This window comes from Salmo trutta, chromosome 28, assembly GCF_901001165.1.
Source record: "Salmo trutta chromosome 28, fSalTru1.1, whole genome shotgun sequence".
NCBI lineage: Eukaryota > Metazoa > Chordata > Actinopteri > Salmoniformes > Salmonidae > Salmo > Salmo trutta.
The window spans coordinates 21515155-21540699 of NC_042984.1; the positions used below are offsets into that span (position 1 = coordinate 21515155).

At 42.0% G+C, this 25545-nt stretch overlaps 1 protein-coding gene across 5 annotated transcripts in view; it reads left to right on the plus strand.

The window, feature by feature from the left end:
* Positions 1-1266: 1266 nt before the first annotated feature.
* LOC115165799 (synaptotagmin-2) overlaps positions 1267-25545 on the plus strand; it is an 86908-nt gene continuing 62629 nt past the window's right edge. For 3 of the 5 annotated variants that reach the window (XM_029719174.1, XM_029719179.1, XM_029719175.1), the window contains exons 1-2: positions 1268-1408; positions 1539-1594. The gene's annotated coding sequence lies outside the window, so the exon portion shown is untranslated. Of the gene's footprint in view, positions 1409-1538; positions 1595-25545 lie in introns of all 5 variants that reach the window. The other 2 variants (XM_029719172.1, XM_029719176.1) reach the window with 1 other exon arrangement.

Genomic DNA, 25545 nt, shown 5'->3' on the forward strand with positions numbered 1-25545 from the left:
AACCGCAAGGTTGCAAGATCGAATCCCCTGAACAAGGCAGTTAACCCACTGTATATTTATAACCAAATGTTTCATGGTGGCCGTCATTGAAAATAAGAATTTGTTCTTAACTGACTTGCCTAGTTAAATAAAGGTAAATAAATAAAAATGCTGTTGACTGAAAGCTACCTTGAATGTGATTCTAATTCTATGACCAACACAAAAGACTGCAGGGTGCAGATATGGCCATGAATTGTATGATGTAATATTGGTCTTGAGTATATTGCACTCTAAACGCAGCTGAAAGACAATGTAGGCACCAGATGTAATGGAGAGTGGGGTGGGGAATCTTCCACCACAATTTCAAACCCACAGATCTATTTTATGTGTAATATGGGAAAGCCCTCCTGTACATCATGAAACTTGATTCGAATCTACACCAAACCAGCTATCCTTTCGATGGATTGCCTGTAGTACTACATTACTTGAAACAAAGAGCATATTAAGTTAACAATTATAAATAGACATTTGGTTGTGATAACACAAGCTTACAGTAGTTAGCTAGACAGTGTACAGTCAGTCTTTGCCCCCTGGCACCCACTCCCTATACTTCCTTCTTTGGTGCACCAATAATTCATGAGGAAAATGCATTAGCCGCTGTGTATACTGCGGCTGCCTCCCTCTGTATTCCTGGCTGGAAGACTGTGCTTCGGCATCACTGCATCCGACCCCCTCCTCCTCCCATCCCCCTTTGCCCAGCAATTAGACTGCACACTGCAGCAGAGCCACCTAGTCGCTCCGCTAGCCCCGGAAAATATCCCTTTTATCTGGCTTCAGACTCCTCTGACACCCCACTGTACTGCAGAGGTTCATCACAGACAGGAGACATGCAGAGGTGGTCCTTGCTTATGTCTCAAAAATCCGCCTAACCCTGGCAAAATGCTGCATCCTATTTCGGTGTGCCTGTGTTTGTCCTATGGCATTGATTGCTTCCTTAGCTCTCCCTCCCTCCTAACACTCAATCTCAGTTTTTTTCTCATGTCCTCCCTCCTTCCATCCTCCCTTCCCCTTCTTTTTTACGCTCTGCGTATGAATTTGCAGAGCTCAGCACTCTTCTCCACGGGCGCTTCAGAGGAAAAAAAAGAGAAGAGCTAGGCGGGAGGGGTCCTGATGCACCATGAAACTGCCCCCTCCCAATTAAAACAGAGAGCTTATGTTATTGAAGAGCATCTTAGCCAATGAGATGGCGGCGCAGGCAGATACAGCAGTAAAAAAAACAGAGGAACGAGTGGACAAGAAAAAAATTGCAGTGAGCGTGTAGTTTTTATCCCTCCCAAGAGCTGATTTTTATCAATTTACTGTAGTACTCCAGTCTTAGGGTGATTGTGTGTGGATGTGAGGCAAGAGTCCACAGAAGGACTGAGGAAAGGTGTGTTCTAGGACTATACTGTAGTAGTCCAGGCTTATTCACTCTAACACTGGAAATAAGAGAAAGTAATTATTGAAGGAATATTCATTCTCTTTTCTTCATTGTCTTTTTTGTTCTGTGTATGTCAAAGTGCCCTGAAGCCGCTAGAGAAGGTTTTCCTGAGGAGGAAGCGACCTAGCACCCAAGGTATGCTGCTTTTCACATCTACTGTTGGGCTGGTGGAATGCTTTTGAAGTTATCTATTTTTTTCTTCAATATCTAATTGATATAATTGAGCGTATGTTTCTCACACTGGGTTATGACATGAAGTGATATGGGAACTAAATCAATGGTAATTAATTTTTAGATTTTTTTCTTTTTTAATTTTAACATAATTGAGACTTGACAGGGAAGGAGAGAGAGGGTGGGGGATGGCTAGAGCGGGACTCTAATGCTTCCAGGCAAGTTACTCTCTGTGCACACGGCTGTCAAGCGCTGCAGTATCCCATTTCAGTCCATAGCGGAGCTTCCCCAGACCTCAGCATCTTGCTGGTGTGTGGTAGGGGGACTGAATATAACCATGTAGTTTTGGTGAATTCAGAGCAAACTCAAAGTTTCATGGGACATCTTAGGCTTTTGACAGAATGTACTAAAAACATTTTATAACAGTTTGATGGTTCAAATTTGAGGTCAGGTGGGGGACAGGACAGGGGCATCATTTCACTGTGAAATATATGTAATGCAAAATGATAGTCCCGAAATGGGATGGTGTGTGCACTCATATGTGTGGACTCTCATTTTGTGTGCAGCCGTATGTGAATACTCTGTGATGTGATGCATGCATTTGGGTTGCTTAGATAACACATGCATTAGGAATGGTGTGTAGAGCTTGATTAGTCTTAATCGGGTTCACTGCTGTTCAGGGACTTTCCTTAGTCTGTGCCTGCAGCCACAGGGAACTATCTAACAGGGAGGGTAAGCTGGGCTGTAGGAGTCTCCTTCCAGGGAAAGAGGAGGGCTTCGCTCTCACCCCTCAGTGGTCAAACAGTAGGATCCGCAGAGGAAAGTGAAGGCCAAGGGCATTTTAAAGATTTTATGAAGGGCTACTGGAAACATTCTGTAACAGATGGATGAAATGTTTTCTAAATATAAAATAGATTTTCATCATACTAACATCTTTCATGAAGTGTATTTACACTTTTTTCTTTTGGTCATTGTAGGGTAATTTGATGTTTTTATGACCTTCAAATGTTTTGGTTTGAATAATTTACACCTGCCAGCAGTGGGCGCTGTTACTTTCATCTGTTAGCCTTTCTAAAAGATTTGAGATGTGTCTGATATCATTATAGATAGTACTGTAGAATGAGTGAAGATTATATTTGAATGATTTGCTGTTTATTTTGAAGGGGCAGCTCTGCTATCCACAGTTGTTGGCTATTTATCTGGAAACCAAGTTCTGTGTTAGTTTGGGAGAGCAGTGTGAAGAATCTGTGTTTTAAAATGATTCACAGACCATGTCCTCATTCTGTCATTGAATAGCAGCTGCAAAAATCTTATGTGGAAAAGCACTCTTCTTATACTGCTAAAACGAATTGGGGGGGGGGGGGGGGGGGGGTGTGTGTGTTTTATAACCATAGATGAAGACGGGCTCCAGCACTTAAAACAAGCCCAAGTCCTCATAAGTGGAAGGTACCAGTGGTAAGGACAGTAGGCAGGAAGGGAGGAAAGCTAGGGAGGGTAAGGGACCCATTCTCTCCTGACCAGAGCTGCTAACCCCTAAATCCTGGCTCTATATAGTCAGACCCAATCTCCCATAGACGCCATAGGAGCTTTGTGAGCTTATCCACTCTAATATGGCAGTTGTGGACCAGGCAGGGAGAAAACCCAGTTTATTATCCAAGTATCTTTGCCTTTCTAGAGCATGGTGGCTCTTACAGCGAATTACTTTTGCTCTGAGAGACAGCAGAACTATTTTAGTGTGTCCCGTCCTCAGCATCTTGTTTTGCACTACCACTGCCAGCCCAGTACTATAGTGAGAGACGATTGCACCTGACAAGTAGTACCTACCCAATTCTGTGAGCAACTTCAACAATCATCACATCCCTTCCTATGCTTGCCAGTGGCCACAATGAATCACACATGAAAACACAGTCAGAGCAATAATCTTCAAATGGAAAACATCATAACCATGTAGTTTGTGAGGTAGGCCTACTACTGTGTAGGCTACACTTACAGTGAGTCTATCATTAATTTAACAAAAATGACCAAATTATTCATAATAAACTTAGATTTAGTATTCTGGAAAATGAATAATGTATGAGTAATGATGTATATTTTACATATGAGGTGAATTATTATGCCAACAACACTTTAATGACGTTGCCACCCATGGCATTATGGAAGACTGTTCCTCTTCACATTATCCTGGGGATGAGGTGGAGATACTCCCAGCAGGGTAGAGACATCATGCTGAGGAAGACACTCAAATAGCACAGGCGCCTAATGGCAACACTGCAATGATACCCCTCACTGTGCCCCAGTATAAGCTGCTGTCCTCTAAGACTGAAACTGTGAGAAGTTGAGAACCACTGAAATTTGAAGGAGCCTAAAAGTACTTATCGGAAATTAGCATAGTTGGATTTGAAACATCTGATATCTCGCTGTTGGCCAAAATCTTAAGAATATTGTAATCAGGGTAAAACAGCTGGTGGAATCAAGGAGGTATTCCGTCTTCAGTCAGAGGACCAATCACAACAGCAGCTAGAGAGAAACTGATTGCAGAGTGAAATAGTATGGCACCAACTATCCAATCACCCTTATGGAAGAGACAGGTAATGGATAACCAAATCATGCATGTCGGAATATCAGTAGATTCAATATTCACGAGTAGTTTCTACTTAAATACCCAATGAGAATTTGGTAATTTAAGGGTAATGAAAACAAACCTCATTGAATTTTGTTGTTTGTCATTGAGACATTATGCTATTCTTCCTGGGGTCTAAGCAGGAATAAAGTAATACATCACAATAAAACAACACATCATACAATACATTGTGCATAATACAAATGTAATATAAATACAAAATGCACAATATTACAATGTGTGTGTGTCTCTTCATAGTCCGTGATGTTCCCGTGAGGTGTTGTTTTATCATTTTTTTTTAAATAAGTTGAGTTACCTGAGGTGGAAGAGAGTTCCATATAGTCATCATGGCTCTATATAGTACTGTGTGTTTCCTAGCCTCTGTTCTGGACATAGGGACTGTGAAGAGAGGCCCGGTGGCTTGTCTTGTCGGGTATGTATGGGTGTCTGAGCTGGAAAATGATGTGGATATATTGAAGCAACATCTCAAGACATCATTCAGGAAGTTAAAGCTTGGTCGCAAATGTGTCTTCCAAATGGACATTGACCCCAAGCATACTTCCAAAGTTGTGGCAAAATGGCTTAAGGACAACAAAGTCAAGGTACTGAAGTGGCCATCACAAAGCCCTGACCTCAATCCTATAGAACATTTGTGAGCAGAACTGAAAAAGTGTGTGTGAGCAAGGAGGCCTACATACCTGACTCAGTTTCACCAGCTCTGTCAGGAGGAATGGGCCAAAATTCACCCAACTTATTGTGGGAAGCTTATGGAAGGCTACCTGAAACGTTTGACCCAAGTTAAACAATTTAAAGGCAATGCTACCAAATACTAATTTGGTGTATGTAAACTTCTGACCCACTGGGAATGTGATGAATGAAATAAAAGCTGAAATAATTCATTCTGTCTACTGTTCTTCTGACATTTCACATTCTTAAAATAAATTGGTGATCCTAACTGACCTAAGACAGGGAATTTTAATAGAATTAAATGTTAGGAATTGTGAAAAACTGAGTTTAAATGTATTTGGTTAAGGTGTATGTAAACTTCTGACTTCAACTGTATATGCGCGCTTCAAGGCAAGCAACACTGAGGCATGCATGAGACCACCAGCTGTTCCGGACGACTGAGTGATCACGCTCGCCGTAGCCAATGTGAGTAAGACCTTTAAACAGGTCAACATTCACAAGGCATCAGGGCCAGACAGATTACCAGGACGTGTCTTCTGAGCATGCGCTGACCAACTGGCCAGTGTCTTCACTGACATTTTCAACCTGTCCCTGGCCGAGTCTGTAATACCTACATGTTTCAAGCAGACCACCATAGTCCTTGTCCCCAAGAACACCAAGGTAACCTGCCTAAATGACTACCGACCCCTAGCACTCACGTCTGTAGCCATGAAGTGCTTTGAAAGGCTGGTCATGGCTCACATCAACACCATCATCCCAGAAACCCTAGACCCACTCCAATTTGCATACCGCCCCAACAGATCCACAGATGACGCAATCTTTATTGTACTCAACACTGCCCTTTCCCACCTACGTGAGAATGCTGTTCAATGACTACAGCTCAGCGTTCAACACCATAGTGCCCTCAAAGCTCATCACTAAGCTAAGGACCCTGGGACTAAACACCTCCCTCTGCAACTGGATCCTGGACTTCCTGATGGGCCGCCCCCAGGTGGTAAGGGTAGGCAACAACACATCTGCCATGCTGATCCTCAACACGGGGGCCCCTCAGGGGTGCGTGCTTTGATTTTAATTGATTTACAAGATTTAGTTGAGGTTTAGTCTTTAGCGAATAATTTGTCCCAAATGCAATGCTTTAGTGTCCATTAGGAGCACCTCCTCAAGTAAATAATCCTCAGGGACTGTAAAGCACCTCAGGAAGGGGTAGATTTGGTATAAAGCACCTTAGAAATGGGTAGATTTAGTATAAAGTACCTCATGAAGGGGTAGATCTGGTATAAAGCACCTCGGGAAGGGGTAGATCTGGTATAAAGCACCTCATGAAGGGGTAGGATTGGTATTAAGCACCTCAGGATGGGGTAGATCTGGTATAAAGCACCTCATGAAGGGGTAGATCTGGTATAAAGCACCTTAGAAAGGGGTAGATTTGGTATAAAGTACCTCATGAAGGGGCAGATTTTGACTGGAGTCTTGTCCTCGCTCATCCTCTCAGTGTGACACCCCCTGTCCCAGATTGTGTGATACGGGGCATTTAGTGCGCCCCTGGTACTGATGGCGTAGGCAATATAGCGGAGCCAACACTGCTGTCACCCTGACACCACAGTTAGCAGAGTGCTTAGCTCTGCATGTCAGCCATAGAAATGCACTGTGAGCCATTTGTCAAACAAACTCAAAACTCTATTAGATATGGATCACAATGATAAGACTACATTAGAGAGAGGAGTATGAGTGACTGAATGGATCCAGAGCCATATACTGAGAAAATATCAGGCTCTTAATGGATAAAAGTGAATGTAGAAGGACACAAGGAATGTTCAGGACAGTGATGTTCTCCACCCATTCTGTACTGCTGCCAGTCTTTGAGAAAGAGTACAGGAGACAATAGAGAAAAATAGAGGACATAACAAATGATTAAGGTGAACATTCTCCCCTGGATGAAGTGTCAGCTTGATAAATACACTGGCGAGGAGAGAACTGTAGAGAACAGTAGAGAACAGTAGAGAACAGAAGGGAACAGAAGAGAACAGTAGAGAACAGGAGAGAACAGTAGAGAACAGAAGGGAACAGTAGAGAACAGTAGAGAACAGAAGAGAATAGGAGAGAACAGTAGAGAACAAGAGAGAACAGGAGAGAACAAGAGAGAACAGGAGAGAACAAGAGAGAACAGGAGAGAACAGAAGAGAACAGCGGAGAACACTGCAGTTGTACCGTGCTAGCAACCAGGACCAGGGTACCTCCTCACACACCACAGGGAAATGTGTGTGTAGGATATTGTATGTATGTGTGTGTAAGAAAAGGAGGGGGAGGAGGACGAAAGACAGTCAAAGACTGAGCACGAGAATAGGATAGAAAGTGGGTGGTGGAGGAAAGGCAAAAATAGAGGGGATTATTAGGAAGAAGAGAACAAAAGGGGAGAGGATGGGGACATAAGAAAAAAATTCAACAGAATAAGGGAGACAGATGATGTAAGTATGACAGGGAGATAGAGTGGGAGAGAGAGAGGAGAGAGAGTAAGAGAGAGAGAGAGAGAGAGAGAGAGAGAGAGAGTGTGCTGTACAAAGCTCAGAGCACTGCAGCACATTGCAGTGCCTAGCCGCTGCTGTGTTCTTGCCATCCGGTTCCATGCACTGAAAAGACCCCTATAGCAGAGCGACATAGAGGGTTGCCTACCTGACTGCATGCTGACAAACAGTACACCAACCAAAAAATCAGCAACCCAATGTTCCTCCATTCCACTTGAGCTGATAGATGTTTTCTGTTGTGCTGTTTTTGGGGTGCTTGAAGTGTGCTATTGAATGTTCAGAGTTGAATGGACAACACAAGACAATACATCTCATGTGAAGGCTTTTCTGGATTATATGAGCCAATCATGACTACACATTCAGTTCTACCCAATGTTATCTGTTGTATTCAGTCATAAGATTTTGTCATTTTTCGCTGTACAAGCATACTTCAACCATATCATAGCAAGCCAAATGTAGCTGATAACCCCAGTACTGCTGTACGGTACGGTACATCATCTTTCAGATCCCCCTCTATGTTTTTCCTTTTAGGAACATTTGCACATATCACATGCTTTTGTCCCTGGATAGGCTAGCCTAATGTCTTTCGAATAAAGCCAGCTCCCTTACGGGACATGTTGAAATTACTACAATAGAGGGATAAACACATGGCTAGAAAGGACTTGTGTTTGTCTACTATCTGTCTGTCGCTTTGTTGACATGCGCTGTTCTTTTGGCTTTTTAGTTCAGTATACACTGAGCCCAGTGGTCAACTTTCCACTCTACACATTAATGCATGTTGAATTAAAACAGATGTAGGCTAGTTATGGGATACCTTGTCCAGGCAACCGCTTCACACAGTTGCGATACACAAGGTTGCTATTCTAGGAAATGAAAGATTCAAGTTATTTCTGCATGACAGGCTTATCTGCTGTATTTTATCTTAGTTACTATCATGTTGGTGTAACACTTTTATCGTATCACTGACTGTGTATTTGGTGTTGTTTAGAGTTATCAGTTCCAATGAGGGGTTTGATGTTCAGTCAGCGTTCCTCTATTTGAGGAGGGCTTGAGTCTGATATGCCTAGCTGGGTGAGTGTTTGGACTGTGAAGTTTGTTTCCCTACAGCACACCACACTAAGCTTCTCATTTCTGTTGAATCTGTTACCTCAGATTTACAATGCAAAGAGCAAACAGGCAGGTCTGAACACATCCTAGGCCGGAAATGTATGTCTGGAAAAGCCTATCCGATGCTGGAAATGAATTATTTAACTTGGTGAAGTCTTGAGGGCAAAGTAGTGTAGTTTGTAAAACACGTTTCTACCCGCTGTATATCAAAGGGCTTTCTTTTAATAGAGTGGACTCTCCCCAGTCAGTCCTCAAATAAATTGGAGATCAAAGCATTAGAATACACAGGGTTCTCTTGGTCCAATTATGTTTAGGCTATTCAGGTGTGTAATTGCTGCTTTGCTAAGCTTTGTGTTTTTTAGAGCATCCTGGTCTCTCATAAATTCAAATGAGGGCTCTATTTTAACAAACCTACCACAATGGTTAATCTAAGCGCAGGCGGTAGCGCTATAGGTTCAGGGGTGTGTCATATTTTAGCTATTTTCACTATCACAATTATTAGGTTTTGATGAATAAACAAGTTTGTGGGTGTGTAGAGGCTTAGCCACCCCACTGTCCAATCAGAACGTGCTCCACGATGAAATATGTGGATGCTTCAAGTTGTGTATTTATGTTTTTTTATGTATTTACTTGGAATCAACTCCAATGCCAATGTCAGTCCATTATAGTTAGATTGTTAAATGGCTCATAGAAACTAAATAACAAAATGTAGACTATCTTTGCTAAATACGTTAACTTGAACCCATTTGCAGTCCACATTGTTCTAAGTAATTGCATGTCTTCAATAGTATTCCCACTGATATAGGGGATAGGCCTAATGTAAATTACATTATGTCTGAGCATGGACATACCAAACATTGTCAATAAGCAAGATTAAATAAATGATTGATAAGGCCGAAAAAGAGAACTAATAATTCGAATAAAATTCTAAACAAAACAAAACAACAACTTGTTTTAAATATGCTATGTCACACTTTCAGGCACCATCATTTCTCCCCGTGGGCATATCATATTAAAACAACGCAGACTGTGGAGGGTTTTACTCACATCCAAACTTTTCACAGTAGCTGGACAAAGATCCAATATAAATGGAAAGCGAGAATGTCCACTCACCATTATACTGCTCCGAAATAGGTCTATGTTTTATGAACATAATCGGAACCATTTTACAGATCAGATCGCATTCACACATGACACATCTCTAGAAGTTGAATTGCAAGCGTGCCACGGACGTTCTCACCATGAAACCATAAAGGTGAATCATTTGAATATGTTTGGTGGTAATGAAATTAAATGAAAAACAATGTAAAATGTAATATCATAAAACCACCAGGGTAAAAAAGACACACATTGCTGTTGAACCAGCCTTCGTTATAGTAGGCCTGAGGGAGGGCTTGGGTTTTGAACATATGAAACGGAAAACAAACAATTTTTATAGGTTACAGATAACTTCTAAATATGAGCTTCACCGGTATTCACCAATATTCTAATCTCTCGTTTCATGATGGGCATGGACACCTAGCTGACATCACGGAGGTGGTTTTATGCACATCCAAAATGGGACCAGCATGGCTAAAATAATGTGAGCCACCTACAAGGCATAGATAAAAAGGAAATGTCAGTACACTGTTTTACTCCTCTCAAACTTGATATTTTAATAAAGCTTTGGTGATTAAGATTTATTTCCAAGGGGTCTCAGGAGTCAAACCCTTTATCGACAGTCTTGACCACTGTGGGCAGACAAAAAAAAAGCCTTAATTGAGAGGAGGTGAGGCTATGCTTGGTTTTTAATCAAATGAAACGAAATGGGGAAAAAAACATTAGTTTTATATGTTTCTAAATGCGAAGTATACATGCACCAAAAGCACATTAGGCTACTCTTGTTCCATGCACATATGGGCAGTGTGTGTCACAGCTGGATAGGCTGAGTTTCCGCTGTCAAAATTCATGCCATAACCAACTGCTTTACCGCTAAAACCACCTTTTGGTTGGTCTTAAATATCCCTACCAGTGCTGCCTGAAATTAGCACCTTGGATCATGTTTTTAAGGATACCCCTCAAATATTACCACCCCCCTCATCTGAGTGCAAGCGAGTTGATATAAGACAGGTAAATTGCCGAACCTTGCGTTAGGCCTGGAAAATGCCAGTGCGCCAGTTTTTAAATGACAAAATTGCAAACTAACGTTCGTTTGACACTAGCCCCGCCTTAACGACATACAAAAATAGAGGCCATAGGATTAATATGATAAATGAATGCCATATGGCAGTATCAACATTTTTCTTATAGCTTGACAAATGAGAGCGATAGAGATAGCATCAATCTTAGCATGAGTCTTATATGGCATGTCAGGTTACCCGCACACTGTCGCTCGAAGCAAGCACTGTCATGTGCATGTGTGCGTGAGTAAGGGTGTGTTGTGTGTATTGGCACTCTTCCAGCGAAGAATGTTTCAGCCTTGGTCACGACACATGGGAAGAATTAAAGAAAAAAGAAAGAGAGAGGGAGAGTGAGATAAAGGGAGAGAGTGACAGAGTGAGATAGAAAGGGGGAGACGAGAGGATATAGTGTATTGCAGTAGTGGTGTGAAGGGGTGAATCGGGTGAGCAGAGCTGCACCCGGGACTCTGAGTGCTGCATTGAGCTGCATAATTAATCTAGAGGGGGAGGAGAAAGAGGAGGGGCTAAAGGAAGTGTGAGCGGTATAGTGAGCGGTAGAGACAGTAATGCTACTGGAACGGAGCCAGCCTATTCTTGTGTGAAATATCTCTTGAGGAGGCGTGCTGAGCTCTGAGCAGATTATAAGGAGGACATATTTTCCTGCAAAAGCAAAGAAGGCCCAGGGCCCATTGTGTTTCTGTTTCTATCAGACATATTCAATCAGAGAGATGCAAAACTGCTTGGAGAAGGAAGCAGAGCCAGGGAGGGAGAGAGGGAAGGGAAGAGGGGATGAATATTCAGAGGAAGCACACTCAGCTGTTTGGTCCAGCTCTGCTCTACTCTGCTCTGTTATGCTCTGTGTTCCTATCCCATCTGTTCTCTCGCCCTCAAAGCCAATCACCTTCCACTATACTGCATCCCAGAATGCACTGCTTCTTCTATGCAGTGCCCCCTTTCTCTGACTCAGTCTGTTAATAATCAGCCAACTGACTGTAAAATGGTTTCTTATTTGACCCAACTGGTGATAACACACAGATCCATTCTCTGAACGGGGGCATGATACCGTGGGTGTTTCTCTGATGTGTTGGGACCTTTGTCTAGGCTAATCCTCCCCTTTTTAGAAGGTTGTTCTTGAGATGGTGACGGGACCTTGAGTCTTACGTAAGGTCCCCGTCTTTCTGTGAGGAGTGTGCAAGAAAAGCTTCCAAGGTTTCCTCTTCTCTCTTTTATTTATAACCGCTGTTTCCCTGCAGAGGAGACTTTCTGCCAGATAAGCTATGCGCGCTGCAGCTCTGCAGTTTTACACAAGCAATATGAACGATGTGTGTGTATATTTGCGTGGGTGCGTTTGTGTGTGAGAGTGTGTGTGTGTCTGTCTGTCTGTCAGTCTGTGTGGCAGGTCTTGGTCAAAATGGTCAAGAAGGTGGTGGCGTGGTTTTGGAATATAGGTCCATACCCCTGTCAGAGCTTGCGCCCCCCTAAGCCTCTGCTGTCACTGGGAATTGTATAATCTGGCCCGAGCCTTCACCCATATCATACCACCTGGCTGCACCTCTGTCCCCTCACCTACCCATCACCGTGGCTCTCCCCATCTCATCCATTTTAAAGTGCTGTAACATGCTAAATTCTCAGTGAGTCTTCATTGCTCTGAGATATGTGGATGTGTAGGTGTGGCGTGACTGTGACACTATAATTTAAGACACTCTAAAAGCCGATTTAGGTTGTTTTTGTTTCATCTTTACCTGTTATTTTGTTGCTCTTTGAAAAAACACAATTAAAGAGCCCTTTCATGTCAGTCCAGTATTATAATCTCAGGTAACATTTTGATTGAAAATGCTAAGAATCGTTCTAGCTTTCTTAAGATCCGCCTGCCAACGTATGTCGGTATTGGTTGGGCTCTATTTCTCTACCTGGGGGCTGAGGGGGAGCACAGAGGCATTTGAAATGCACCGTGTCAGCCTTGAACCTCCCAAAGCACAGCTGGAGAGTTTGTAATGTTTGCGATCTCATTTCCATCTCCTGAGAGCCACCAGACCAGACCTAAATTACAACAGTGACATTACCCTGACTACCCACTGCAGCAGTGCAAAGCTGAAACCAAGCATGGAGGTGTGGTCCCTCCCTACAGTATGGGAGCTCACAGGTGATGGGGTCAAATAGGTTTTCCACTATTTACCACAGCCACGAAGTCAACATTTCTGAAAACTAAAATGAGCTTTTTGGTATTTTTTTTAAGGTTAGGCATAAGGTTAACAGTGTTGTTAAGTTTATGGTTAAGATTATGCTTAAGTATGAAATTACATTTTAAGAAGATAAATTGTAAAAATTGCAGGGTTGATGACTTTGTGGCTGTGGTAACTAGTTAATGACCGTCATAAATCTTTTATGCTTCTGGTTTCCCATTTATTTTCTGCCTTGATGATTCTGCAAAGGGCATTTGGCATATATTCAGCTCTCTATATTCACTCCCAAAACAAGTGGCAAAGCATTTCTGTTTAAAAACAATGCCTATTTACATTTTCTGTCAACCAAAATATGAAAAATGAAGAGACATATTCTGGCCTAGTTTTTATTCAATTCCCAGGGGCTTTGCAGTGTAAAAACAAAGTTGCCATTTCCCAACATTGCTGAGTTATAAAACCGCCCATCTGACATTAAGAATGCGGGGAGTGATGTTTTTCCCAGTTCCAAGAATCTATAATTCAATATCTTCCCCGAAATGTTGTTACTGTATACTCCCACACATCATGACCAGATTTTATGGTACCACCTCACACTAAAAAGCAATGAACCTTTCTATTCTGTCTTTCTATTCAGCTAGCTCTTGTACTCTGGTGAAGTACGCCTTTGAGGTCCTCTGGGATATCTATTTGAATGGCCAAACAGCCAGACTTAAGAGTTCACTGAAGGAACACACACAGGTGCCAAGAGATTAAAAAAAACTGTCGGGGGAGGTTCTCTTCTGCACTGTTCAACCAATCCAGCAATTGGGGAGGAGGAATTCATGTTGAGAGTTTCACCTTGTTAATATTCCGGATAGAAACAATTTCAGAGAGCAAGCTAGCAAACATGCCATAGCTCATCCACTATATGTTTCACCGGAGACAGTAAACAGCAAGGCCACATCCAAAAGCGGAAGTCAGGCTCTTTTCCCCTGAAAACCGTATGTCTCCCGATTTTTGCCAATGGCGCGGAGGGTGCCTTCCCTTTGGTGTTAGAACTCACAGAGAGACAGAACAATAACAGCAAGGAAACCTCAAGCAGACACAATAACAAATCCCTCCTGTTCTGCAGAAAATAACAAAAATGGCTTTTATGGAATTACTTTTCTTGTATCGTGGCATAGAATATATTTTGGCATATTCATTTTCAAGAAATGTATGATATTTTGCCGAGGTAAAACAACCAACACATTTTCCATTTAATAACACAAATTTGACTTTGAAGATATTTGAAGAGTATAAACCTGTATGGACATAGTAAATTAGAGAATATTACTCATGCTGATGCTGTAACGTCTTACGAGCTGCCTTACCTACAATAGGTGCTACATTCAACCTAGATTTGGAGTTCCCCAATCAAAGTGTTTGAATGGCAGGTCACTTAAGATTATTTAGATTAGAATAACTCAGTATAGTGTGATTTTCTCCTCTCTGGCCATTGTGCAGATGCCACCCCTAAAGCAATATGAGTTTTTTACGAGATAAGGGGGTGAAGTTAATTTATTCTCAGTGCAACTTGAATTATGAGTCACACCATATTGTTAAGAAGTATTTCTCTGCCAGCAGGGCAATCAATTGTGCTATTCTGTCAAATTGTGGTACTCTCAAGTTCCAAATAGGATTCATCTTTTGTTGTTCAGTTAGTTAACCTTGGAGTGCTTAGGGAACGTATAAAATATAATAGAATGTATTATATTTCTGTTTGTGTGATATGGTTTTTGTGTGTCTGTGTGATTGCGTGTCCTGCTCCATGGGCTTTTCAATTAAAGTCCAAGCAGTTTGCAGAAGCGTTTAGATTCCTACATCTCTTCCAATAGGGCCTAAGTAGTGGCAAAAGGTGAATCACTCAAGAAGAGCTTAACTTGACAATATTTGCCACTGTTCTTGAGATTTCAAAATGTTCAAACAGAAACCCTGATTGACTGTCATAAACGGTTCATCCACAGTCTGCAGGCCTGTCATTTGCAGAGGAAGAGGGTGTTAGGGGCTCCTTGCTCCACTCTTACATATCTCTAACAAGGCCTTTGAAGTCAGGTTTGATCTTTCCCTCTCATCCCTCTGTGGTTTGTGAAGGAAACCCTAGACACAGTGGTGGGCATTAGTTAGAGAGCAAGGTGAATTATTATTCATCTCACTCCTTTATGAAATTATGGTGATTCAAGCTGTGCATAACACTGTGTTGTAGACTATGTGTGTGATTGGATTGATGTGACTGTCGGGGTAGGTGTGTATGCGCCTGCACCACTCGTAAGGTAGCAGCGGGCAAACAACTCTTCCCCTTCCACGTAATAGATGTCCCGCTTTCTTTACATCACGTATTTTCTTTCTCTGTTGATTTGTCCTCTGCTTAGATCACTAAGCATGGCATTGTTTTATATGATTCTATAAAGCAGGAATAGCCAGTGAGATGAATGTTCTGCACCAAGGCAACAGAGTGTAACATGGTAGAGATAGGGCTGTTGTGGTGTCGGTATTACTGCCACACTAGCAGTCATAAGTCATGACTGCAGTACAATTCCACGTAACTGGTAATCTCCTTTTATGCACTCTTGACATGCTTTGGTAGTACCCAACTTGCTAACTACCATCAGTTCCTAATGGCCTGGTATTCAGGGCTTTATTGTCCTTCTAACCACTCTTACATCAATGCAAATGAAATGGTAAATCATATCCAACACTCAGCATCAAAACAGCAGGCCTATCTTACTTTTAAAACTCACCTTATTGTTATGATCATTCTGAAGAAAGAAGTTCAACAGCAGGTTGAAACTGTACAACATGGTTTGGCTGCCGTTTTACGGGCTCCTAACCAATTGTGCTATTTTGTGTGTTTTTTGCTTTGACGGTAACTCATTTTGTACATAGTGTTTCTGCCACTGTCTCTTATGACCGAAAAGAGCTTCTGGACATCAAAACAGCGATTACTCACCTCGAACTGGACTAAGATTTTGATTCTCAACATGGTTCACTCAGGGTGCGTGCTTAGTCTCCTCCTGTACTCCCTGTTCACCTATGACAGTGTGGCCAAGCACGACTCTGACACCATCATAAAGTTGGTGGTAGGACTGATCACAGACAATGATGAGACAGCCTATAGGAAGGAGGTCAGAGACCTGGCAGTGTGGAGCCAGGACAACAACCTCTCCCTCAACGTGATCAAGACAAAGGAGATGATCATGGACTACAGGAAAAGGAGGGTTGAGCATGCTCCCATTCTCATCAAATGGGCTGTAGTGGTGCAGGTTGAGAGATTCAAGTTCCTTGGTGTCCACATCACCAACAATCTATCATGGTCCAAACACACCAAGACAGTTGTGAAGAGGACCCAACAACAACCTATTCTCCCTCAGGAGACTGAAAAGATTTGGCATGATGCTCAGATCCTCAAAAAGTTCTACAGCTGCACCATTGAGAGCATCCTGACAGGTTGCATTAGCGCCTGGTATGGCAACTGCTCGGCCTCCGACCGCAAGGCGCTACAGAGGGTAGTGCGTACGGCCCAGTACATCACTGGGACCAAGCTTCCTGCCATCCAGGACCTGTATAGCAGGTGGTGTCAGAGGAAGGCCCTAAAAATTGCCAAAGACTCCAACAACCCTAGTCATAGACTGTTCTCTCTGCTACCGCATGGCAAGCACTACCGGAGTGCCAAGTCTAGGTCCAAAATGCTTCTTAACAGCTTCTACCGCCAAGCCATAAGACTGTTGAACAGCTAATCAAATGGCTACCCGGACTATTTGCATTGATTTTCTCCACAGTTTTTTTCGCTGCTCCTACTCGCGGTTTATTATCGATGCATAGTCACTTTACCCGTACCTCCACTACCGTTCAAAAGTTTGGGGTCACTTAGAAATGTCCTTGTTTTTGAAAGAAAAGCAATTCTTTTGTCCATTAAAATAACATCAAATTGATCCGAAATACAGTGTAGGCATTGTTAATGTTGTAAATGACTATTGTAGCTGGAAACAGCAGATTTTTCATGAAATGTCTACATTGGCATACAGAGGCCCATTATCAGCAACCATCACTCCTGTGTTCCAATGGCACATTGTGTTAGCTAATCCAAGTTAATCATTTTAAAAGGCTAATTGATCATTAGAAAACCCTTTTTCAATTATGTTAGCAGAGCTGAAAATATTGTACTGATTAAATCAAATCAAATCAAATGTATTTATATAGCCCTTCGTACATCAGCTGATATCTCAAAGTGCTGTACAGAAACCCAGCCTAAAACCCCAAACAGCAAGCAATGCATGTGAAAGAAGCACAGTGGCTAGGAAAACTCCCTAGGAAAAACTCCCTAGAAAGGCCAAAAACCTAGGAAGAAACCTAGAGAGGAACCAGGCTATGAGGGGTGGCCAGTCCTCTTCTGGCTGTGCCGGGTGGATATTATAACAGAACATGGTCAAGATGTTAAAATGTTCATAAATGACCAGCATGGTCAAATAATAATAATCATAGTAGTTGTCGAGGGTGCAACAAGCACGTCCGGTGAACAGGTCAGGGTTCCATAGCCGCAGGCAGAACAGTTGAAACTGGAGCAGCAGCATGGCCAGGTGGACTGGGGACAGCAAGGAGTCATCATGCCAGGTAGTCCTGAGGCATGGTCCTAGGGCTCAGGTCCTCCGAGAGAAAGAAAGAGAGAAAGAGAGAATTAGAGAGCATATTTAAATTCACACAGGACACCGGATAAGACAAGAGAAATACTCCAGATGTAACAGACTGACCCTAGCCCCCCGACACATAAACTACTGCAGCATAAATACTGGAGGCTGAGACAGGAGGGATCAGAAGACACTGTGGCCCCATCCAATGATACCCCCGGACAGGGCCAAACAGGCAGGATATAACCCCACCCACTTTGCCAAAGCACAGCCCCCACACCACTAGAGGGATATCTACAACCACCAACTTACCGTCCTAAGACAAGGCCGAGTATAGCCCACAAAGATCTCCGCCACGGCACAACCCAGGGGGGGGGGCGCCAACCCAGACAGGAAGACCACGTCAGTGACTCAACCCACTCAAGTGACGCACCCCTCCCATGGACGGCATGGAAGAACACCAGTAAGCCAGTGACTCAGCCCCTGTAACAAGGTTAGAGGCAGAGAATCCCAGTGGAGAGAAGGGAACCGGCAAGGCAGAGACAGCAAGGGCGGTTCGCTGCTTCAGCCTTTCCGTTCACCTTCACACTCCTGGGCCAGACTATACTTAATCATAGGACCTACTGAAGAGATAAGTCTTCAGTAAAGACTTAAAGGTTGAGACTGAGTCTGCGTCTCTCACATGGGTAGGCAGACCATTCCATAAAAATGGAGCTCTATAGGAGAAAGCCCTACCTCCAGCCGTTTGCTTAGAAATTCTAGGGACAATTAGGAGGCCTGCGTCTTGTGACCGTAGCGTACGTGTAGGTATGTACGGCAGGACCAAATCGGAAAGATAGGTAGGAGCAAGCCCATGTAATGCTTTGTAGGTTAGCAGTAAAACCTTGAAATCAGCCCTTGCCTTAACAGGAAGCCAGTGTAGGGAGGCTAGCACTGGAGTAATATGATAAAAAATTTTGAAGCAGTAAAACTGGCCTTCTTTAGACTAGTTGAGTATCTGGAGCATCAGCATTTGTGGGTTCGATTACAGGCTCAAAATGGCCAGAAACAAAGACCTTTCTTCTGAAACTCGTCAGTCTATTGTTGTTCTGAAAAATGAAGGCTATTCCATGCGAGAATTTGCCAAGAAACTGAAGATCTCGTACAACGCTGTGTACTCCTCCCTTCAAAGAACAGCGCAAACTGTCTCTAACTAGAATAGAAAGAGGAGTGGGAGGCCCCGGTGCACAACTGAGCAAGAGGACAAGTACATTATAGTGTCTAGTTTGAGAAATAGACGCCTCACAAGTCCTCAACTGGCAGCTTCACTAAATAGTACCCACAAAACACCAGTCTCAACGTCAACAGTGAAGAGGTGACTCCGGGATGCTGGCCTTCTAGGCAGAGTTCCTCTGTTCAGTGTCTGTGTTCTTTTGCCCATCTTTGTCTTTTATTTTTATTGGCCAGTCTGAGATACTGTATGGCTTTTTCTTTGCAACTCTGCCTAGAAGGCCAGCATCCTGGAGTCGCCTCTTCACTGTTGACGTTGAGACCGGTGTTTTGCGGGTACTATTTAATGAAGCTGCCAGTTGAGGACTTGTGAGGCATATGTTTCTCAAACTAGACACTTGATTGTACTTGTCCTCTTGCTCAGTGTGCGGTGGTACCTTACCTGTACCTCCGCACATTGACTCGGTACAGGCACCCTCAGTATATAGCCTCGTAATTGTTATTTTATTGTTACTCTTTTATTTTTTTACTACAGTTTATTTAGTAAACATTTTCTTAACTCTTTCTTGAACTGCACTGTTGGTTAAGGGCTTGTAAGTAAGCATTTCACGGTAAGGTCTACACTTGTTGTATCCGGGCATGTGACAAATGACATTTGATTTGATTTGATTTGATTGTTGTGGATGTTGTTTCACAGCCTAACACAACGAAATGGACAGCGCTTTCTAAGGTGATGAGGATTCATTCAAAACACCCTTTTTAGAGTTTATGCATATAAAAAAACAGAATAAAAATTATGAGTGTGCCATTATGCAATACATAGACTACTACATATTACATTACACATGGCAGAAAAACACAAAACAAAACTGATTTAAGATGTCTTTGGTACATAATTGGTCTAGCCTATACAAAAAAATGTAACAAATTCGTGTAAAATGCCTTTGAGTGTGGACTATATTATTAATGATGTACTGGTTACCTTATGCTCCAACATTTCGATCCATGAGTACATGAGAATGTATAGCCCTAGGCGATGCTGTTGGTTCGTTGATTGTGCCAGGCGGCTTAGAGTTAGCCTACAATTAGTGAATTTGTATTTGATTTTGAATAGCCTAGTAATAGGGAATTTTAAAAATGTTCATAATGAATTGAGTGCCACATTACCTTCAGCTATACATAATATCTCAACACCATGCATTTCCATCTCCTCTCTCCTTTATTCCTTTCTTGAGCAGGCAGAGGGGCTGTCAACAAATATGTTTCTTTGCGAAAACAGATTTCCGTTGATTTCCCAAATGAAGCACTGGGTAGCTGCAGCAACAAGGTTTGAGAGCCCATGACATACAGAGTTTGGGTGGAATTACACCTGTCCAGCAGCGAGAGCATGCTCCTCAAACAGTGGTTATTCGTGGAGTGAAATAAGTGTTCTTGTATTTATTTCTCAGCTGCTCATATGAATCACATGCTCCACTATAAAACGGAAGTAGCCTACAAAACGGATCGGCAGGAATGTGCGCTGGATCCATTCGCTATTTGAGTGCATACAGATGACATGTATTTTTTCCCCCTGCACCCTGTTCCTGCCCATTTGATAATGGGACATTTTAAATTGAAACTCATTTGACATATTAATAAAGACAAGATTAAATTGGACCATTCTAAATTAAAACACATTTTTCATATTAGCAAATACAAGATTAAATTGAGAATAGTCTGATAGGGAAAATATGATCACTTGATGAGAGAACAGCTGTGCAGCCTGAGTTGAGGAACAGAGCCCAAGCTTTTTTTGCTACTTCTTCAAATCATCAATAGTCTATAGTCGCGCTATACAGCCCATAGGCCTATATGTTTTGGTTTCTAAGACATTCTAAGGTTTGTATCATTCACAACTAAAGTTGCCAAATAACTCTAAATCTAGCATATAGGACCTGTTTCAAATAATCACTTTTACGCTCAACATAGCCACTCATTCTGTAATGGGAAAAATATCCTTTCTATTTCATTCAGCTAAATTCAATTATATTCTTCTTACTATAAAATCAGATAAAATAAAATGAGGGCACGGGACTTATAAGCATATCTTGTCAGCTAAATGAACAAGCCTACAGCCCATGGCATGGAGCATAGCCAGAAAACATAGGCCTACAGTAGGCCAACTCATATTCTGATCTTCTGAAATATATTTTCTTCATATGATAATGTTTCTTTAGATCTGACTAAAATAAATAATGGATTTGTTGTGATGGTGTATATTAAGTTGATTTATTATACTTTTTTAAAATGAAGATGTTCCAAAGCGCGCATCAGCTGCTTGTATGCATGGAGGCCTGGAGATGTTAAACATGTTTATGTTAATTAGCTGTAAATTACTGTGAGACCAGCAGTCTTCAACATGACAATAACCAGTGAACAAAATGTTACGACTGCCACAGCCCTAGGTAGAGATTCCTTTATTCACATGGGTAACATTAAGAACAACCCATTGGTGTGTATTTCATATTCTTATTATAAGAATTAGCTGAAAAACGGGTATATTAAAGATGAAACAAGAGAGGATAATACATTCGAATTAGATGATATGCATGGTCCCTCTTATTTGGAATTCATGTATTTTAGTGTGTTTGAACTTGTTCTTTTTTAATCTACATTGCTCTCCATTTTGATCACATTCCCCATTAAATTACTTAGCCATGAATTCTTCATTGCTCTCAACCTTTTAAAAATGCAGCGCTGCTTTAATTTCTTATCAAAGAGGCTGGAAATAGTATGACACAAAGCAAGCAGGAGGACAGAGGAGAGGAGATACAGACTCATTTGATTAGGCAACAAAGCCTCTCTCACCTCCCCATTGGCCTTTTGGAAAAGCTGGTTGTCTCTATCCCACAGTGTTCAGTCTAGTTAACTCAGATTTATAGGGCGGTTATATTTGGTGCTTCCAGCCCAGAATCCACCTATTTTGTGGTAGCCAGCTGCCTCACTAATTCACTGGGGTCTGAGACAATATTTTGGTGATTTAGCTGTATGCATGGGTTTCAATGTGTTTGTTATTGCCTGTGTATCTGTTTCTGAGTGTGTGTGTGTGTGATGCATCTATAATGGTGATTGTTTCCCGCCACGCTTACAACAAGCCCCCATTTGCCAGCACAATACACTGAGTATAAAAAACATTAAGAACACCTGCTCTTTCCATGACATAGACTGACCAGATGAATCCAGGTGAAATCTATGATCCCTTATTGATGTCACTTGTTAAATCCACTTCAATCAGTGTAGATGAAAGGGAGGCGACAAGGTAAGGATTTTTAAGCCATGAGACAATTGACACATGGATTGTATGTGTGCCATTTAGAAGGTGAATGGGTAGGACAAAATATTTATATGCCTTCAAACGGGCATGGTAGTAGGTGCCAGGCGCACCAGTTTGTGTCAAGAACTTCAAAGCTGCTGGGTTTCACACTCAACAGTTTCCCATGTGTATCAAGAATGGTTCGCCACCCAAAGGACATCCAGCCAACTTGAGACAATGGGAAGCATTGGAGTCAACATGGGCCAGCATTCCTGTGGAAAGCTTTTTACACCTTGTAGAGTCCATGCCCTGACGATTTGAGTCTGTTCTGAAGCAAAATGGGGGGTGCAACGCAATATTAAGAAGGCGTACCTAATGTTTGGTGTACTCCGTGTACACCTACATGTATATTGGATTTCAAGTCCATGAAGACTAGGACAATAAAGCTGCATAGCTGCACAATTGCATCTTACTTATGCCCACAGGAATTTAAATTTTCTCCTTATCTATTCACTCAGTGTGCTGCTGAAAGGTTATGGAAACTCTTATCAAGTATCTCCTCCTCACTTCAGCAGCTACGCCTATAAAGAATACTAATGGGGAAAAAAACGTTAGGGTTTATTATGCGTCGGTCTGAAAGACTCCATAATGGAATACTGAGCAGTACAAGTTAGCTGTTCTGTATCTATTGAACTACCAAGTATTAGGTCTACATATATTCTAATGCAGAGGTAGAAAAGTCATGAAATGCCATCAGAGTGTTATATACCAATAATTAGATCAGTCATTAGATCAGTCATTCTCCTGCCCACGTGAATAACAGACAGCCTAAAGGATGACAGTCTCAATTGCACATTATCAACAACATAATGAAAGCAGTCTGATTGTTCTTGTGACATATCCATCATGAGACTAGGCGAGACCCAGATGCAGACACAGAAGGCAGATGGTTGGAGTCTTACAATGTTTATTAGTTTCAAAAGGAGTAGGCAAGAGAATGGTCATGGACAGGCAAAAGGTCAAAACCAGATCACAGTCCAGGAGGTACAGAGTGGCAGACAGGCTCGTGGTCAAGGCAGGCAGAATGGTCAGGCAGGCAAGGGTCAAAACCGGGACGACTAGAAAAAGGAGAATAGCAAAAAGCAGACGAACGGGAAAAACGCTAGTTGACTTGGAAAAACATACAAGATGAACTGGCACAGAGAGACAGGAAACAGGGATAAATACACAGGGAAAAATTTGCAACACATGGAGGGGGTGGAGACAATCACAAGGACAGGTGAAACAGATCAGGGCATGACACTATCTGTAATATCAGGACATATTAATGCTCACTAAATGAGCCCTACCAGTTAACAGTGGTTAACGGTGGTCCCCCACTTAAAAAACAGCTAGTGAATGTTAATGTCATTCACAAGGCAGAGGTCAAATGATCTTTTAATTCTGAATGTCTTATTTTTAATGTTTGAAATAACTATTGAACCCAGCCAACCTTCCGAAGGCAAATCATTAGCGAAATTGGGTGAGCTATGAAAACAGTGATTTCATCATAGCTATCACCAATTTAAGACCCTTGAGAGGTCATGTTTAATTTTTTAGAGGTTTAGTCAGTATTGAGAGTGAGTCTCAGGGGTTCCTCTTATCTAAATACATTATAATTATTTAACCTCAGGAGTAGTAGGTAATTGCAGACCGTTGACTAAGATTGTTTTAACCAACGCAAAGGGCTGAAACCCCCATCAATGATTGCAGTAACATTCAGTTCTACCCAGCATCCCAATTCACCTTGATTATAACCTGGGAAGACAGGAGTGGTCAGTCTGCAAAGTGCTGCTCTCCTCTCTTGTACCAGCTGCAGTGAAACGATACCTCCTCATAGTATATATTTTTTAAATAAATAACATCCTGAACTTAATCCATTGTTTGTCTGCCTTTAGGCATAGCTTACAGGATCCCAACATTACGGACCTTGAGGTGATGTACAAGTAACTGCAAAAATAATGGAAACACTTATGTTGGTTTATTTAGTCAGTTACGTGTATTATTTAAAGGTCCTGCACAGTCATCCTATTTCCCAAGTAAAAATAGCCTTTGAATAACCAAAACATCACCCATAATATTTGTACACTATTAAAATGCTCAGAATTTAAGAAAGTGTACCTTTTCTCTCCTCTCTAACTATCAGGAAGCCTGAAAGAACAGTCTGAGTGGGCAGGGAGCTTATATTCATGAGCTCGCCTGGACTGACAGCTCTTTGAAACTCCCTTGTGGTTCATTGCCAGGTAACAAGGTAAACAATGGGCCACATGTCATTGATGACCAGGTAAACAATGGGCCATATGCCTAAATAGTATACCTCATCCAATTTTCTCTGTAAAATATTGTCATGGTCAACAGAGCTGATCATGGACTGCTGGATATCAGACAAACAGCAGCAATACACAATTATGTTTCTATTGTTATGTAACTAATTACAGAATACAGTTCACTGATACACTTCTTCTTAAGATTTAGTAAAGCCTGAGTTGCCTTAGAAGCTTAGACGTAAGGGAGTGTACATGAAACAGCATACAGTAAGTGTACTGGACAATTTATTGGTGCCTCTTCATTAGCATTATAAATGACAATATGTTCAGAATTGCATGAATTTATCAGACATTTATTTGATCATTCACAATAGGCCAGCATAGCCAAAATATTGATCAACATGAACACTCATGAGAAATAAAGGTTGAGTAATAAAGGTGAGACATCATTTGATAGAAAAAAAATATTTTAGAGCCATAAGCCTAATATAGGCACCTGGCCACCCTACAGTGTGCAGGACCCCATTGATTCTTTCAATTTGTAACACTGATCTCCAGTCCAAATGCTTAAAAGAAACTATACAAAGTAACAATGTGACATCATATCACATAAAAGTTAATTACTTAAGCTTTAGGAAATGCAACCAACTACAGAGATTGATGGGGATGGGAGCGGGAGAGGAGGGGGACCCATGTACCCCGCTTCAATCAAGCAGGCTTCAGTCACCCGCTTGGCTACAGTCATCCCCAAGATTGAAACGGTAGACAAATCCAGCTATTGCCTCCTCCTTGTCAGGCCTCTCACACTAGGCAGACAGGGGTCCTTGGATGGACAGCTCACACAGCTTCCCCACATATGGTGCTGGATCAAGGGTGACCACATTGAAGAGGAGATCCAGGAGCCGGTACGTACACTCTTAGAACAGCAGGTGCTATCTAGAACCTAAAGAGTTCTTTGGGCTGTCCCCATAGGAGTACCCTTAGAAGAACCCTTTTTGGTTCCAGGTAGAACCCTTTTGGTTCCAGGTAGATCCCTTTTGAGTTCCATATAGAACCCTTTCTACCTGGAACCAAAGAGAAGAGTGTAGAGTGTAGCCTAAGAGTGTAGCCTGTAATGTTTTTGAAAAGGGAAATGTTTGTTAAATGGGTAGTGAATTTAATTTAATTGTATTTACTGTTCTGAGTTA